General features: G+C 44.5%; 1 long non-coding RNA gene across 1 annotated transcript in view; it reads right to left on the reverse strand.

The window, feature by feature from the left end:
• Positions 1-3,692: 3,692 nt before the first annotated feature.
• LOC109307646 overlaps positions 3,693-15,642 on the reverse strand; it is a 19,198-nt gene continuing 7,248 nt past the window's right edge. The window contains exons 2-3 of the long non-coding RNA XR_002100335.1: positions 9,342-9,345; positions 3,693-3,849 (exon numbers count right to left, since the gene is read on the reverse strand). This is a non-coding gene — a long non-coding RNA (uncharacterized LOC109307646). The remainder of the gene's footprint in view (positions 3,850-9,341; positions 9,346-15,642) is intronic.

Below are 15,642 nucleotides of genomic sequence, written 5' to 3' on the forward strand. Positions count from 1 at the left end.
CCTTTAGTCTGCATATCAAACTGCCAATACAGACTTGATTGGAAAGAAAACGTAACCCGGGTGGTACTCTAAGAGGTACCCCCTCTCCAACTGAAGGGATCAAAGCAGATGCACAAGTGCTGTGGGAGGTGTAGGGACTCTCCTCTCCTATACAGCAGAGCCAGACCACCAATGGGGACTTAACCATATACCTTTTAATAGTGGGAACATAACAGGCATAAATCAGAGGGTATAGTGGACACTACAACACCCCAAGGGGGCAGGATTCAAAAGTTAGATACTTAGAATCACTGACAAAACAGGGTTAACAAAATATAAAACTCGAAGAGCAGAACAAACGATATGGGTTGGTGAAATATACAAAGGGCACAAAACGCAAAACTGTCAAATGACAAAGAAACATAGAGCCTTGTACCTGGAGGGGGAAGACAGTGGCCCTTTTCCATTGCAAGAAGATTCACTTCTTGTTAGCTCACTCACCCTAAGTCCCTTAGCTAGGACTTGAACTCAGGTCTCCCATGCAGTAGGCAGGAACACTACCATGCAGCCTGCTAGGGGTCTTGACCTTCCCAGAGCCCGGCCTCATGTCAAGCTGCCTGGCCTCTGATTGGAGGAGCTAGAAGCAGAGCTGGGACCCTCTCAGGTCACTGCTCAGTTCCTTCCTGGAGCGGGGGAGTTCCTCCTGCTGGCCACAGCCTCTCCTCAGGGATCCTGGAGCCCAGTGGGGAGCCTCTCCTGCCGGTCGCACACTGCACTGCTGAGGGTCCCATTGCTGCCTGCAGGTCCTGCTCTTTCAGACTCTTCTGGGGTACTGCTCCTGCCCTGCTGACCCAGCTCTTTGAAGCCCCTTCCTTGTTGTCCCTCACTGGTCTATCCCCTGAGTCAGCCCACGCTGCCCCTTTTATCCCCCTCCAGGTAACCCAAGGGGCCAATCAGGACACAGGGGGGTGAGTGTCTGAGGCCTGATTGGTGCAGAAAGGGAATCCCAAGTCCTCCAATCATCTTTTGCCCTTTCAAAATGCCTGGGCCAGGTCACTGCCAGCCAGCCCGTCACAAAAAGATGATATTATTTGAATAAGACCAACTTATTTTCTTCATAATTATTGTATTGCATATACATTGTTCATTGTCATAGATCTTTTTAGGTAAAAGGATCATCTAGTGTGCATTTTTACAAAACAAAATAAGGTTTTATTTCTGTTCTAGTTACTTAATGCAGTTTCTGTGCTGGTTGTGAACCTGCTGCTCAAACTAAATTACGTAGCCTTCACGTTGGATTTAAAGTAGCTGATATGGTCTCTGAGGTCAAATTTCCTAGGCACACATTAAAATGAGTTGTGTTTTTTTATTAATTTAAATACAAACTTTCCCTGCTTAGACTTCCATTTCTTTCATGACAGACATGGGATGCTTTGCTTGGCTGCATTCTATTTTGTGGTTGCTTTGCTTTTAGTATTGTCATTTTATTACGTTATTAGTTTTCAAACCACTGAGAGATTCCTTTGCCACTGTGAAGTGATCATATACCCTATGGTATAGTATTTGCAAGAGGAGTTGCTTGTAAGTGGGTGAGGTAAATAATTATAGCTAGTTACAAATACATGTCAGAACTGAAGACAATGCTGGTACTTGCTCTGGGTAAAGCACCTTAAAGACAGCTCAGTGATGATGTTACACATTTAGGTTTGATCCATTTAGCAAAAAAGGCTCAGCATAATCTTCTGTACTTGGAAAGGAAGTGTTTGCATAGCTTCTATACTGCATACATCTGGCCAACGAAAATAACATATTTGCTCTAAATTTTGTTAAGCCTCAGCTTTGAAAATATTGTGTTAATTTTTCTGACTGTTACAGATCTAAACTACTCTATTGCAAAAAAAAAAAAAAAAAAAGAGTATATACATATCTGCTGCATTTGGTGCCTGGGCTTTTCTTATTTCCAAAAATGCTCCTGAATACATTTTCTTAAAGGTAAACGTACAGATTTGCGGGGTAGTTTAAACTCCCTTTTGCAACAGAATTTTAATTATATTACTAGCCTGCAGTGTGGATTTTTCTTGGATGTCTTCAATGATATACCGGTCTCCTGAATTTCAAATATTTGATTATTCAAGTGACATTTTGCTGTATCTGCTTATAATGTGCACCTTTCAAAACTAGTCTTGCAGGTCATCAAAGGAAGGGGGACCAAATGCTTTTTATAAACTTGCTTTTATAATGTGTACGTAAATTCCAAATGAAATCACCCACAGTTCTTTTTTAGCTCTTGTATTACTTATTGCTTGTTGTGACAGTACTGTTCCTTCCGCTTCTCCAAGAATAGAGAAAAGTCTCTGAGGAGAACGCGCTGAAAAATGTGTTCCTTGTATCTTAATAATAGCTAATTCTGCAAGTTTTAATGAGGAAGATGGCACCAAGAATATCTTTACCTCTTACCCTCTCTGGCCATCAGTATTCTTTGTTTCATTGCTAACTTTTCCACTGTAAAGAACTGCCATGGATGCACACACAGTGGTGGCGATGTCCCTGAAGTCAATGGAAAGAGTTGATTTAAAGGGCTTTGGATTAAACTCTTACAATACTGATTTCTATTTTTAAAGTATAATATGATAACTTAAGGCTGCAAAAATCTTCAAGAAAAGGCTCAAATAGGTCTGGTTCTGAGGCAGACCACCTTGCTAATATTTTTCAGACTTGTCTCTGTCTCATGCATGGTGTTTCTGGAAGCCAGGGGCACAAGGTGTCTGCTGTTTGAAAGAAGCTGGTGTGCACACACCATCTATATTGGGTCTTTCTTCCCTGCTCTTCTTGGGGAAACCATTGTTGATGGAGACCAGGTACAGAAGTTACACTTATTGTGTGCTAAGCACACAGGAAGTGCTCTGCAGCTGTAACCAAATAGTTGATCCAGACACACAGACCACTGTAAAAATGGTGAGCCTGGCTGGATGTGGTATCAGACTTACAGTGCCTTAATAAACATCTGTACTATTTCCTATTGTGCTCACAGTAGGTCATATTCCACTGACATCCCATGGGGCATTGAGGCACCCCACTTACCTGCCCTTGTGGTGCAGCAGTCTAGCTGAGGCCAGAGTTTGTCTGAGCAGCAGGCAGGCCCTGGTCCCAGGCTCTCAGTGACCTGAGGCAGCAAAGCCCGTTTCCAACCCTCCCCCACTCCACCTTCCCCCCCACTATCTTGTTCCTTCTGGCCTGCTATGCCTCTGTCTAGCATAATTGCTCAGTAATGGTGGCCTTAGGATTGTTGGGGTCCTGGGCAAGAGAGTCATTTTGGACCCCTTAGAGGCTTAATTTTGATGATCTATGTATTGTGGATCTTTTTAATATTCTTTGGGGGAATTAGATAAATAGATGAGTGTTACAATACAAGTAGAGCCACTTGCTTGCAAAAACTTCACCCCCAAAAAGTTTGTTGCAAAATTTTGGAGCCTCCTAAAGTGTGGGGCCCTGGGCGGTTGCCCTGTTTGCCTTCCTCTAAGGCTGCTACTGCACTCAGTGTGTGAATTCGATCTACCCTGTCTGGGCATTTGTAAAGATTGCATGTTTGGATGAGGTGCTGTTTGCTGGACACTGCATTCACACAGGGAGCTGTCCAAGATGTTCATCTTATACAGTGTTGTTCTGAGCATTGATATCCAGATCTTAATTTATGCAGCTTGATCCATGTTTCTCTCTCAAGGTCATGCCCAATGGGGGACTCATTTGGTGTTTGTATAAAATGCTGTACAAATAGATTTAAGACCAGATTACTCTGAATGATCATTTCATTTCCATTCACCCCACCCTTCATCTAAATTTAGCACAACACACAAGGCAAGAGTACCTGGCCTATCAGGCTCTCTATAGGCCCAGAAATCTGGCAGTAGGGGAATGGTTAGTGTCTGTTTTCTTATGTCACTTAGTCTAATACCTTAGAGTGCAGGAAGATACATCATTGTGTGTGCAAGTTGTGCAACCTGTTATGAATCTTTGAAAACTGAGTCTTGAAGGCTGTCCTCAACTCATGACTGTTCGAGTTATGACAAATGTCACTTATGACCTTTGTAGATTACAACAGTGTTTCTAGGTTCTGATGGAGTTTCGACTTTATGACGCTGGACACAGCTGCCTCCAGCTGGTAAGTCTGTTGTGGTGGGGTGTGGGGGGCAGTGCAGATCAAGGGAGGGATTGGGGCTGGGGCTGGGACAGGGACTGCCTGGAAGGTGGGGGGTGTGGGGAAGGGGTGGGGCAGTTCCTGCCACTGCATACCACCAGTCCAGGAAGGCATGGGGGGACATGTACCCCTGGATCTGTGTGGGGTGGGTGGGGCCAGGGCTGCACTTTGGGGCCGCGGTGGAAGGAGCTCGGAGGGGGGGCTATGCCCTCCTGTCACTGCCTCCAGACAAGTGGCATGCACTGGCCTGAACTACCCTGGCCTCTCCCTGCCTCCTGGCCCTGCCCTCACCCTGTCTGGGTGACTGGTGGCAGGGCATGGGGCTGGGGCTGTACTGGGTTGTGTTCCTGGTGGGCAGCAGGAACTATGTCGAATTTTAGGGTGACTGCAGCCTCCCCTTAGCCCCTGCTCCGCCTCTTGACCCACCTCGATCTGGGAGCACGTTCCCCTCCCCATGCCCTGCCACTGCTGCCGCTGCCACTCACCCAGCTGGGGCAGGGCAGGGCGAAGCCACAGCTTGTCCAGGAGGCATGGGGAGGCTGGGGCTGCTCTGGCGGCTGTACGCCACTTGTCCATAGGCAACACAGCAGCTGTCCCCAGCCCTGGATGGGCGAGTGGCAGGAGGGCATAGCCCCTGCTCCCAGCGCTTTCTGCTGCCCACCTGGAGTACAGCCCTGGCCCCACCTACCCCGTGCAGATTCGGGGGCACATGCCCTCCCTCATACCCTCCCGGATCGCTGGCAAGAGCAGCGGTGAGAGCTGCCAGATGAGGCAGATGAGTCGCCAGATGAGCAGCTCCCAGACCAGCAGCCTACAGTGGTGGGAGCCACCCGCCTCCTCCCCATGCCACCCTGCCCTGGCTGGGCAGTCCTGGCCCCAGTCCCTGCCCCAGCCTGAATCCCTCCCTCACTGAAGAAGCATAATCTGTTTCCGCCCACCCCCCTCCCCCCCAACTGACTTACCAGCTGAAGGCAGCTGTGTCCAGCATGGTAAAAGAATCAATCCCATATTTATAACATTGTTCCTGCGGGAAAATTAGTTCTGAGATGCAACATTTTGACTTAAGACACGGTTGTCAGGAACTCGTGTTGTAAGTCTGAGGACTGTGTATGGTGTTGGGCTGTTTAGTGCAATGGCTTCTGGACCATAGAGGAGCACAGTAATCTGCTGGAGGGTATACCATTTCAAGTGCAGTGGTTCTATGCACTTTGAAGTTGGGACCACATGTTGTGTTGGCTAAATGTCTAAAGGCAGATACTGTAGCAAAACCCCCAGTTTTTCTTTTTTTAATTTAAAAATATATTCCCTCCCCTTCCCCAGCCATTTCTGAATTTCTCTCTGCCCTCTCTATCCCTTATAAGTGATTACAAGTAGTACTAGGTAAGCTAAGTTCTTATTATTGTAATAAGCCCCTTTTTTATATATAATAAATAGCGTTCTGTTATATTCGTATTGATTTTTACTGTTTTCCAATTGTTTGTGCATTGATTTTTATTGTTTCATATTAATATTGTATGGTTTAGGCCTGTGTCTGTAAAGTGATGTTAAGTATCCATTCCCATCTTGTCCCCATCTTTCCCTGTTGTGTAAGTATGTTGCAATTCTGTAACCTCTCCCATGTAAATTGGTTTTCCTTGAATGCCTGAAACAAAAGAGTGAATGGATGAGTGAAACACAATGATAGCAGGACCTCCCACTAAATCATTCTACCATCAAAACCAATACTTGGACCAATGACCAAGCCATTGGAACCACCCTCAGCATTCAAGAAACAAAAGATGAGGCAGCCCACTGTTGTGCCAAGGCTGCACAAGCTCAGTGTGAACATCAGGAACCCTCTGGAAAAGGACTGACATTGCCTGGACATGCCCTCCCCTAGGAGATCACAGGTAGTCTGCCCCATAAAAAGGAGTAGTGAAGACTGACTCCTTCGGACGCCATCTTTACCTGGACCAGACCTGCTCCACGTCACACTGCCTATCAACACAGAGGCCCTGCCGGCGACCCCCCTCTGGACAACACCTGCTGGAGAAAGACCCTGACTGGCCATCGAGGACCCCCTCCCAGCCTGGATAGGTAGCTATCACCCCCCCATCCTCTCTTCAACCAAGGACTTTGACTCTGTTTCTCTTCCCTACCTGGACTCCAACCCTTCCACTGAGTTTCTTTCTCCTGCTGCCAGAGTGTGTGTAGGAACCAAGCTGTACAGTACAGTGTTCATTTAATAAAACTGTTATTTGGAACCCTAAGCTGGGTTTTGCTTTACTATGGTTCTGGCCCTGCTCTAATCTCCGCTCCTTGCCCCTCTAACTTCTGTCTCATTTCTCCCTTTCCTGCTTCTAGCTTACCAGTACCTCCAACACCTGTCCCATGCTTCTGTGGCTCCAGCCGTCCTGAGCTTCTCTCTGCCTGCAAACCCATTTCTTTGCTATTGCTTCATCCCCACTGCCTTTTCTCCTGATCTCTGCCACTGTTATTGCCTTGTCTTCATTGCCTTTTCCCCTGATCTCTGCCACTTGCTCTTTAGTTACCAAGCACCCTGTAGCAGGGCACTAAGGTGCCTGCTACTGACAACAGTAATATGGGCTCAGCTGCCACTTCCCGGGCAGCACAGGTGTGGGTTGCTGAGACAACCAGGCTGGTCAGCTGACCAGAAGGGGGCAGGCCTGGCCTACATAAACAAGCCAGGCTGAGGCTGGAGGTCAGTTCTCCTCTGGCAGCTGAAGAAGCTGGGGCGAGCAGGGTGGGCATAGCAGGGAAGCCTGATGGCCTGAGCAGCGTCGGCATGATGGTACGGGGTGGAGAGAACCCTGATAGGGATATGGATGAAGGATAGCCAGGTTGGCTTGGGATTTATGTTATAGCCCAGGGGCTTTGTGTTTTCTGTTTTGTTGTTGTGTAACACCGGAGGACTGGGTGAGGCTGTAGGGGTTGGAGGAGGCCTCATAGGAGCTCCCCAGTAGCGGGAGTTCCTGGTGCCGGAGACTGGTGCTGCGTTTTGGGGTGTCCCAACCCCAGCTCCAGTGTAAGTGATATTGGGAGGAGCCCAGTGTGGGCGTAGGCAAGAAGCCCCAGTGGGGCATAGGACCTGAGAAAGGGTCTGGGGCTAGGTAAGGCTGAGGCCCCCTGAGCCCAATTGTGAGGAGCCCAGTGGGTGTAAGACCCAGGAAAGGGGTCTGGGGGCCAGGTAAGGCCGAGGCCACCTGAGCCCTGGTGCGGGCGGCGGGAGCTGCGAGGGGAGACAGGGCCCCAGTGCGGGCGGTGGGAGCAGGCGGGCAACTAGACAGAGCCCCAGTACATCAAGGCACCGTGCCAAGGAGGGCAAGAAGGCAGCCTCCCTTTAACAATATTTACCAGCAAAGACATGGCGGACAAGATAAAGAGGGTGCATTTGAGACCGATTTGGCACCGTAGCAGGGTGTTAGGGGAGTTCACGGCACTCCTAGGTCGTTCCTGCCACACACCCCAAGCATAAGTACCAACACACACACACTGTCACTTGAGTCGGTGTTTAACCTGTGTGTATATGCATATGTATGTGTGTATTGTGTATGATTTCATGTCACTATCATTAGAGCGTGTATGTGCTTTAATTGGTGATATGTATGCATGTGCCTAGGCTGGTAATCTTGGATGTGTTTGTGCCTGAGTTGGTAGTGTGTGTATATGCACCTAAATGATTTGTGTGTTTTGTATACATGCAATTGTACACCATTCCCTCCTGTCTAACAGCGCAATATTGAGATCCTGAGTGGTGGCCTGACCCCACAGACAACAATACCCATGCAGAAACTTTACTGCTGACCTTCTGAATGTGGTGAGGGACAGTCTAATGCAGTGGTTTTTCAACCTGTGGTCTGTGGACCGAGGTCTGCAGACTGTCTAAGGGACCTGGAAAAAGATGACTGTTTCATGAAAGTATGTGAATACCCACACTTACAATTCAAAAGAGTCTGCATCTGTGTTCAACATGCCCAAAGGCATCCACACTTCTATTAAAATTTTTTTAGAGGTCTGAAAATGAAAAAAGGTTGAAAATCACACCTCTAATGCAACTCCCTGGTAAGTTGGGATATGCTTTTGGGAAGGCTGTGATTGCTTACTTTCCTATTCAGTGTGTTCTTGGCTCAATGATTGTCCACATGGAAGACTGATGATACCGATGTATTGATACTCCTCACTGACCTCATGCCCTCTGGGCTCTGGTCTAAGTTCCAAAGCAGGCAATGTTCCAGTTTTTCTATTATACTTGCAGAAAGTTTGGCAGCTGCAACATTTAATTAAACCGAGGGGCAGCAGTTTAACATGCAGCATTCCCCCATCTGCCCCAAGGTGATGTGTTTAAGTTAAGCCTCCACAACTGCCTAATCCCTTCCCTGTTCAATGTCATAACTACCTGGTCCAGCCAGGGACTTTCCCCACTCTCTCCATGTTAACTGGGAAGACGGTTCCAAGTTCCAGAGCAGGCAACATTGCCCAGTTTTTGTTTAATAAATACACTCAAAGTTTGGCAGCTTCAGTGTTTGATTAAAATGACGCACATCTCTTCCTAGTACCACATTCCCCTGCACCCCAATATGTGCCCCTGGTGGGAGTTGGGAAGAGAGAGGGAAAGTGGGACTGTGTTGGTTGCGGGCAGCGGTGCCTAGGATGCAGGGCCAGGGGACCCCAACCCTGGAAACTCTTGGCCTGGTACCTGGGCAGGGGTACTTGAAGCCCTCCAGACCTACTCATTTTGGGAGGGTTCCCAGTCCATGCAGGTGAGGAACTATTTGGCCAGGGCTTTGCGGATCCAGACAGCCTGCCACTGCATTACTGTCAGCTTTTTTAAGAATCACATTATTGTTTCCTTTTAGTTCTAGCTGTTCTCATTTGTTATGCAGCCAGTGATTGATAACCGTCTGATTGTAGAACTAAAGAGAAAGGGACTTTCTGTAAGTGGAAGTGTGCTTGCTTTATTTTAAAGTGTTGCTGTCAGCAAGTGTTCTTCTGCTTGCTTCCTTGGGTAGGATTCACAACTAAAAGAACAACAATAAAGTTCAAGTAAGGTGGGCATTTCTAGAAACTTGCTATATGGGTCTAATAATCGGGGAAGTAGCTAGGTAAGAACGGTGTTAGAGAGTCTAGCGGGCAGCCCAACCTGAGCTAATTGCCTAGGCAGGTGCACCTGCCTTGGGCCTCTGGGTGGCAAGCCCTGGCCCAGTGAGGTAAGTGACCAACTTCCTGATCGGCTGCTGGAAGCTCAATCTTCCCATTTCATCCCACCTGTAGGCTATCTAGCTGGTCTGCTTTAACAAGCCTCCTAAGCCAGAGACAAGGCTCTGGACTCTAGTTTCTGCTCTGTTCCTGGACTCCAGGTTTGGATTTCTCTGTGGATCTGTTTCCTGACCTTGCTTGGCTTAGTTCTTGGATTTTGACCTGTGGATTATCCTTTGGGTTTAACGCAGCATCTGATTCCTGGACCTGGAGTAAGAAAGTTTAACTTTTTCCACACTGGAACTTAATTCCTTGTGTTTTAATTAATCTTCAGTATATTGTGTTTAACAGTTATAGAAAATATTCTTGTAGTGAATGTGTCGTCAGGAAATCTGAAAGACTATTTTTGCCCCAAGTCCTACTGTTTATTAAATAACCTGAGCTTTGCTTCCTGTCTGTCAGAATGTGTAATATATTAGCTGTATCTTTTTTCTTTCTGGGAAGAATTCTGAAAGGTGTAAAGATTTGGACTTTTTCCTTATACTAAGTGACATCATCATAGTGATGATGTTGTTGCTGTTGCAATAAATCACATGCCTAAAGAGAAGAAAAGTAGCAACACTGAGTTATTCTGATACCCCTGACTTCCCTCCTCCCCCTCCCCATGCAACAACTTATCCCCAGTAAAAACCACACCTCTGGACAGAACCTTGGCTTTTATTTCTTCCAAAATTTTGCAGCTATGGGAAAACACTGCTACCAAACAAATGGCAAAGAGAAGTGTACCACATACATATGAGACTTCATGATAGTCTCCTACCCAAGTACTGGCAGGACCTGATCTGTCTAGTTTGTGAGATCTGATACTACTCAGGAATTTTATCTTATTATGCATTTATACTAACTGTATATGTAATCATCTCTAAAGCGCCATGGTGAATAAACCTTTGAGAAGTCCAATAAAGGGCTTTAAGTTAAAATAACTGCTCAGTACCATATTTTGTGGACAAGTAGGTTTAGAGGTAAACTCTGGCTCGCTGTGTGGGTGGGTTTTTTTTGGTCAGTCCTTGATTTACGGTAGTCTGCAGTAAAATACAGAACTTCTTGATTTTCCTACCCCTGCCACTCCCGTCATCTCTGATGGCTCCATTGGTTCCCTATTTGTTTTGACAATTCTGGTGCATAATGTAAGTACTGCCCCTTATAGAGCTTCATCTTGACTTTTATAAATCAGTAGTGTAGTATAACTTTGGGTATCAGCTCTTCCAAGAGGATGTAGGCTAGGAGCAAAAATAAGCTGGAAGTCTGTGTTTAAACTCAGCATTAAGATCTCCTGTTCTCAACTGCTGGGAAATGCCATTCAGGGTTAACATCTCTACACTTTACCAGGTGCATGCTATCCCCCAGTCATCGTTTCTGACCTGACTCGCACCTATTGTCTCATCCCCTCTGAGCCTTGCTGCCACACACTTGTGTTTTCACAGACCTGCATTTTGTATATTGGCTTCTATTCTACCCAGGAGAACACAAACACACACCAGCAGACTCCCTATGGCTGAAGACAGGTGTTTGTGCCCAAAAGCTTGTAAAGAACTAATTTGTCCAAGTATTCAGTTGGTCTAATAAAAGATATCGCATTTACCCAAAGAACCTGTCAGCCTGTGTCCTTAGACCAACATGGCTATAGCAAACACCCCCTTCAGGGTTACCCGCTTCCTGGGTGGAAGCAAAGAGGGAAGAAGGGGCAATGTCTTCTCCACTGTGGGCTGCATTTTCCAAATACAACATCCTGGCCTGTGTCCCAGTCAATCTTAAACTGGACTTTAGAATAAGAATAAAATATGGATCTAGGATTTTGAAAAGTGGGGAGCAAATGGTCTAGTTCATGGGTCACACAGCACAAGACGAGTGTGTGTGTGCGTGAGATATATACACACACACACACACACACACACACATATGTATGTATATATATATATATATATTTCTTTTTTCCAGTTAAAGGAAAGCAAAATGCTTTACTAATATGTGAGGGGTCTACCACTGTTATTCAGTTTAGGATCAAAGCAAAAATGAATAATTTTATTAGAATATGCAGTAGTTTTGCTAGATAACATATGAAGTTTAAAAAATGAAACAAACTATGTAAAAAAAAAAAAAAAAAGGAAGTCAAAAGATATTGTTTCATTGATCATGTAGATGTTATAATTAAATGTACATCTCTCCTTTAGATTTTATCAAACAAAATCTACTCTTCTTGAGTTTCTTGACAGTGCCTCCAATTCCTCACTGTCTGGCACGTCTACACCTGAGTTAATACCACTACAGCTCAATTCAGATTTTTAGCTAGAGCTAAAGGAGGGGAAAAAAAAAAAGTCTGTCAGGCTATGAAATAGAGAGATGTTACCAGGAGTGGTTAATAGACAGCAAAACTGAAGAAAAAGGCTAGTTCGGATAGCAGGAACATCAACACTGTTGAGGAGGAGATGTTAACACCCATGGCCTGAAGAGAGATTAGCAAGAATCAAGGAGATTGTAATGAGCCATGAAATCAATTGACTCCTTTAGTGTTACCTGAATAGAAATGTTGCTGCCCTTTCCAGGAAGTTGATTTTAAAGTTTGGGTGGAATAGGAATCAAGGGAGGGGGGGGGTGCAACTGCTTCTGTTTTCCCCACTTCCTCCCTGCTTCCCACCAGTTTGCCCCTGGAATAAGTCTTATTATGTAGCCAAGCTTAAGCAAAATAACCCTATCAATTGTATCAAAGGAACAATGATTAAGCATGCAGAATAGTGGAAAACTAACTCCCCCTGCTCCCCCCCATTTTACTTTAATTAAATACATGTACTCATGTGGATGGGATTACAATATTAGGGAAAAATACACAAATCTTCACCACTCCCTGCCTTGTGCATGTAAATTCCCACAAAGGAAAAAAATTCCCTCTGCTTCTGAGACGAGGGGGAATTTTTTATATGATTGTACTCCAATAGGAGTAGGACCTGGCCTCTTGTTTCTCACTCCTTATGTAACACCATGAAAACATGATAACCCCCAATATCTTTCATCCTAAAATGAAAGATATTCATCCCAGGCTGTAAAAAGTGCTTGTAAAAATCCAGACAATTTTACAACATGTGATTCAACTCCTATTTAGTAATCTTGCAGCAATGACTAAACTTTATTTACTTTTGAATAAATTCAATCACAGCAAATAGTGCTTGCTACACTGTAAGTCTAAAATATTTTAAGAGGCTTTTTCCACAATTCTTCTCAGCTGAGCTTGTCAAGGTGTTATCTTCATGGACCGTAGCCTAGGCCATTAAATGCTTTACACTTGTGACTGTGCCTGTATTTGTGCCCCAGCTATTGCATGCCAAACCTCATAAATTAATTTAACCCTGAATGCATGGCACTTTGTAAGTGGAGACAATATAAAGCCACAGATATAAAATCAGCTTTGTGGTTATGTGGGTATTTGTGACCCAAGTAGCAGGAAAGTCATTAATATTTATGTTCTGCTAACACGTTTCCATGCACAAGCTTTTGAAACTTAGAATTATCCCATTAAGCACTGAAGGAATAGATGAGTTCACAGTATGGAACCGCCGCTATCCAGGCTTACACTGTAATTGTTGAACACAAGGTAAATGCACTTTATACTTTCTGAGGTCTTAGTAGCCAATAGTTTGAATCACAACATTTCTTCCCTGGAGTTTTTTTTTTTAAAATAGTATCTTCCTTCTCATTTCCTCAGTTTTTCTTCTTGAGGCATATCTATTCCTCTTTACTTTTTAATAGCTGTTTTTTACTTCTGGATTTTCATCCTCTGCTTCTGGCTATAAATGCCACTAATTCTGGCACCTGTGTCCTATGTGAATATGTACATCCCATCTTACTGACTCTTGTCCTGGTATTCGGTTTATCTTTAAAACATAATGACTTTGTTATATTTCCTGACTCCAATTAGAAGATCTATGAAAAATGTCAACAGGATTCTGGGAATGTGAATGGCAGACATTAAGTTTGTATTTGACCAGGGTTTTGCTGGAAAGCCTAGTCGTATAAAATTAAATCCATGTTTAATAAGGGTGACAACAAAAAATAAGCTAGCTTCTTGATGCTTGTAGGAAACTGCATTTTTTAATGCAGGTTTTATGCAGAATTTTCTTTGGTGACAACTAGACATTCAGCCAGAAATGCAAAAGGTCTCATTCTCAGTATTTTACATTAGTTGTACTCCAGTGAAATGTCACTATTTAAAAAAGAGTTGCATTTGTGTAAATCCCATAGTAATGTGATAATGTACATATTCTAGTCAAACTTATTTTCTCTCTATTACAGAAACACAAATTCTGTAGAAGTTTTAGAAGATTATCCAAAAGTTAAGTTACCTATAGCCCAAATCTTGCAATTCATACTCTATCCTAGTCCATACTCTTGTTACTTGGCAGAAATTTAAGGGAATAACATTATCAATGGCAAATTTCTGGCTTCAGTGAGATTATACAAGATGCATAAATCAGGGAAGTTTTAGGGACAAATCCTGCCCTTTGGATGTTCATGACTCCAAAAAGTTAAAGTTTTAGAATATATCTTTGTCTTTCCCCTTATTTGTTTGCTAGATCTATATCATACAAGTAAAGTGAGATACTAGTTCATTTGTGCATACCTAATCCACTGACTTTACAACATTCTCTCCTGAGATTTGAAACTATGAAGAGGTAAAGAATAGTGTTGGCAAGCTAGTCAATCAATGACATTTTTTTGGACTGATCCAAGATTATAGCAATCTTACAACCCCCCCTTCCCCTCCCCCCCGCCAATGCAACCCCCAAAAAACTTGTTTGGTTTTTTTTTTGTAGTTTTCTTGACAGAAATGTGTGGGTTTTTTAAAATTGTTTTTGATGTATTTCTTAATGGAAAACTTGTGCCTTTTCCGTATACTGTTTGGACCTGTTGGCAATATTCTTATAATTTTTGACCAATAGTTGACTGGTCAAATAACCAAACTTTATTTACCCAGTCAAATACCAACCATTATAGTAAGGAGTTTATATCAAATGGGATTTAGCATTCCATCAGGAAGGTTTCCATTATTGCATTGCTGCCTGCCCTGCTGCTGACTTGGTGTTGTCGTTCATCCAGCTTACTCCCCAACATCATCTGTAGCTGGTGACAGATTCAAGTGACGCAGGGTGTGGAGAGGGCCTCACTCCCTGGTGTAGTTGAGCATAACCAGTTATGAATACTATAGGTTGTGGCAAATTTCCAAGAGATGCAAAACACCTGGATCTCCCCCAGACTTCCCTGAGATTTATAGGGGCTTATTACTAGAGATGTGCCCCTGTTAGTAGTAATAGCATGGTGTCAGATGACCCTGTTCCTCAGCTTAACTGCAGTCTATGACCATTGCCAGGCATGTCTTCAAAATGAGCTTGTATTACCTGTGAATTATAGAATGCTAAGGGGCATTTTCTAATGATTTCTTCTGCGTTAGTGATAGGATGTCATTGCTTTATGCTACAGGAACACTTTTCCAGGTTAAGTATTTCCATGGATCTATTATTTTCTTGTACCATAGCCTTATGCTTATTCTTCTGCACTTTGCTGATTGCTTATATTTTCTTTAGTCTGGTCCATCCACTCAAAAAGCAGAAATGTTCTACTCAGTGGGTGCATCTACACATGCCACTAATGTGCAGCAATAAACTCCAGCACTGAAATGAAGGAACAGAGTGGGGTGTGGGGGGAAGGGACATCTCCTTCAGCACTACAGTTATGACATAGTGGGTACCTCTACACACAGGTCTGCAGTAAAGCATCACTGTCTACATATGTGCCAGTATTAGGGTGCAGTAAATTAATTAACTCTGGCATAAAACAGGGGACAGTACAATCTTACGACAGAGTAACTAACCTTGCAGAAATGCATGTATAGGAGGGCTGTGCAAAACGGCTATGTTTCCTTTCCATTTTGGAAGGACAATGATTCGTTTTGGTGTTTTGGATCACTATTCCATTTCAATTTGGTTGACTCTGTTTTGGAGTTTCAATGCTGTTTTGGCGCTGATTCAGAGATTTGGATTGGCTGGGGAGAGGCCAGTTCTCCCATGGCTTCTCCGGCTGTGCCTGCCTCTCCCCGGGTGGGGAGAGCCGTGGGAGAAACCCCCATGGCTGCCCTGCCTGGCCTCATCCTCTGCCTGGCCCCAGCCTCATAGTTCCATAGTTCGTAGGGTCGGAAGGGACCTGAGCAGATCATCTAGTCCGAC

The sequence above is a fragment of the Crocodylus porosus genome, unplaced genomic scaffold (genome assembly GCF_001723895.1).
Source record: "Crocodylus porosus isolate Cpor-Errol unplaced genomic scaffold, CroPor_comp1, whole genome shotgun sequence".
NCBI classification, from domain to species: domain Eukaryota; kingdom Metazoa; phylum Chordata; order Crocodylia; family Crocodylidae; genus Crocodylus; species Crocodylus porosus.